This window comes from Monodelphis domestica, chromosome 3, assembly GCF_027887165.1.
Source record: "Monodelphis domestica isolate mMonDom1 chromosome 3, mMonDom1.pri, whole genome shotgun sequence".
NCBI classification, from domain to species: Eukaryota; Metazoa; Chordata; class Mammalia; order Didelphimorphia; family Didelphidae; genus Monodelphis; species Monodelphis domestica.
The window spans coordinates 442,868,181-442,871,239 of record NC_077229.1 but is presented as its reverse complement, the minus strand read 5'-3'; the positions used below and the strand labels follow the sequence as shown (position 1 = coordinate 442,871,239).

Here is a 3,059-nt window from a genome sequence, read left to right as displayed (position 1 = left end):
TGAATGACTCGCTTTTCCCCTCTTCTCATTGAAAATGTTTCCCTTTAAAATTTTAGAGCTTCTTTATTGAGAATTTCTTATCCCTCTTAGGCTGACTTTTCCTGAAGATGTTTAGATAATCAGGCAGTCAAACAAAATTCACTAAGTGCTCACCAAACACAAGGTATCGTGCTAAGAGTTGTCCACAAGAACCTCATATTCTAATGTAATAAGAAACTTAGGCCATGGGATCCCACATATCCTCCTTCTAAATCATTTGAAATTTAGAATATGCCTAGCTTTTCTCTCTTTCTCTATCATGAACCCTAGGATGTAGTGACTTCCCCTCATTTCTACCACAGTGCCCCACTTCTCATTCAGCGAGAATAGTAATAGAATTCCCCTGGTTGTTTTATCTACCTTTTAAAGTGTGAAAGTATTATTAAAATAAAAATAATATTAGTTATTCAGTTTTGAGAGAGACACACAGAACCAGAGACAGAGTCACACAGACAAAGAGACAGGAATAGAGAGAGATAATGCAGAAAAAGACAGAGGGATAGAGAGAGAAAAAGAAAGAGACAGAGACACAGAGAAAGACAGAGAGAGAAACAGAGAGAGAGAGAGAGAGAGAGAGAGAGAGAGAGAGAGAGAGAGAGAGAGAGAGAGAGAGAGAGAGAGCGAGAGAGAGCGAGCATCACTACTATGCTATGTTTCTGTGACGGAGTTGTGATCTGTTTCCCAAAGTCCTAACATATTTCTATCCAGGTTGTCTACAGTATTCTGTGATGAAAAAATTGCTTTTGTTTCTCCCTCCATTGATATCTACCTAAATGTTCTTCATGCAAAATGGCCACTGTCAGTGATGAGAGAGGTCGCTAAGAAGCACTTTGGGAGGTGGCACGATTCTGACTTTCTTAGGAAACCTTTTGAATAAGAACAAGTTTACTTCAATAAATGAAGGAGAATAAAGAAAATTCCAGCCCTTCAGTAACTTCAGCAAACCTGGACCACACAAATCCATGCTGGTACTGGGATAAAAAAGACTTGACTCATACACCTTCACAGTTAGAAGGACTGGATCCAGCTACTGAAGCCCTAGAGGGTACCAGATTCATCTTTGATGTAGGAACAGGTTTGGGACTACATTATGATACCTTGGCCACTGTAATAATTTATTTTCATCACTTCTATATGTTTTATTCCTTCAAACAATTCCCAAGATATTGTGCTTTTTGGTGTGCATATGTATGTGTGTGTTTTGTCTGTAGGTGACTCAGGAGCGTGCTGTCTCTTCTTGGCAGGGAAAGTAGAAGAAATGCTTAAAAATGCAAAGATATTATCAAAACAGTTGATAGCTTATTAAATGATGTACAGTTTGGTCAGTTTGGAGATGACCCAAAGGAAGAAGTTATGGTTCTGGAAAGGATCTTATTGCAGACCATAAAATTTGATTTGCAAGTGGAACATCCCTACCAATTTCTCCTCAAATATGTTAAACAACTCAAAGGTGATAAAAACAAAATTCAGAAATTGGTTCAAATGGCATGGACCTTTGTAAATGACAGCTTGTGTACTATATTCTCACTACAATGGGAAGCTGAGATCATACCAGTCACAGCCATGTACTTGGCAGGCCACTTATGTAAATTTGAAATACAGAAAGGGGCATCAAAAGCAATGTACAGGAGATGGTGGGAATAGTTTGTTCAAGATGTTCCTGTTGATGTACTAGAAGATATTTGCCACCAGATCCTCGATCTCAATTCACAAGCAGATGCCTCATCATACCCCTCATCAATTACAGCTACTACCTTCTCTTCATCAACATCTCAAGTGCTCTCAGTACAACAGTCACAGCAATTGCAAAGTTCTGAACAGTCATAGCCTCAACAGAACGTCTCAGCAGACTGCACAGCAGCAGACAGCAGCAGCAGTAGCAGCAAGCACAACAGTCTAAGAATCCATCTCCTCAGCCTAGCCCTCCCAGGCAAATTAAAAGATCAGTGGTTGTTTCTACTAAGGAAGACAGCAAAGCAGCAGAACCACCACCATCTAAAATCCCCCAAATTGAGACCATACACCCACCAGTACTACCTGTACATCTACCTCCAGAACTCTCACAGCTGCAGTTTCAATGGGAGAGGGAGAGCAGACTGGCACAGTGGAGACTGGAGATCTACCAAAAGTCCAGATTCCTCCTCCTGGTCATCCCGCACCTGTGCACCAGCCACCTCCTCTTCCTCACCGCCCCCCACCCTTTCCAGTCACATTACTAGGATGTCAACTACAAATTCCTACATGTCAGGAGAGGGTTATCAAAGTCTACGATCTATGATGAAGACAGAAGGACCAGCCTATAGGATATGGACCATACCATCCTCATGTATATCCTCCTAACCCACCTCCACCTGTCCCACCTCCCCCAGCATCATTTCCACCTCTCAACATTCCTCCACCAACCCCTGGATATTATCCCTCTCCAACATACAACCCTAATTTTCCACCTCCACAATTGCCTCCAACTCATGCTGTTCCTCCCCACTCTCCTTCAGGGCTTGGGATGCCACCTGACAGTTATCTTCCTCTAACTGTATCCCCAGGTGGGCAATCCCCAGTGCCACCTCCTAACCCTCCCACCTGGCATACCCTCCTTGGGAGGATTGGGACCTGCAGTTTGGATGAGATAACATGATATCTCTTCTCCCTCTCATCCCCCTTTTTTAATGAAAAAACAAAATTTTTTTCAAAGTATAGTTTAAGTGGCAAAATAGTTGAACAGCAGGGTACCTTGTATAATGCCAGACAGCTGCAGTACAGAAAGGGAATAGAATGGTGAACTTGAACTCTAGCAGGCCTTCTATAGTATGGATTCAAAATTCCAAACAGATTTCTTGTATACCTATTGCAAAGCCAATTATCTAACTTTAGGCACTTGATTAATTTAAAGTCAGTTTACTTTATTCTAGTGAACATGTTAACCAGCCATATTGGCTCAATAGTTATCTGTAAGGAGCAAATTTCCATTTATAAATCAGTGCCTACTTTTAATGAAAAATAAGTTTTAAATATTCTAGTAT

General features: G+C 41.2%; 1 pseudogene; it reads left to right on the top strand.

Annotated features, from left to right (window-relative positions):
* Nucleotides 1-847: 847 nt before the first annotated feature.
* On the top strand, nt 848-2,669 carry LOC100014562 (cyclin-K-like; annotated as a pseudogene).
* The last annotated feature ends 390 nt before the right edge of the window (nt 2,670-3,059 follow it).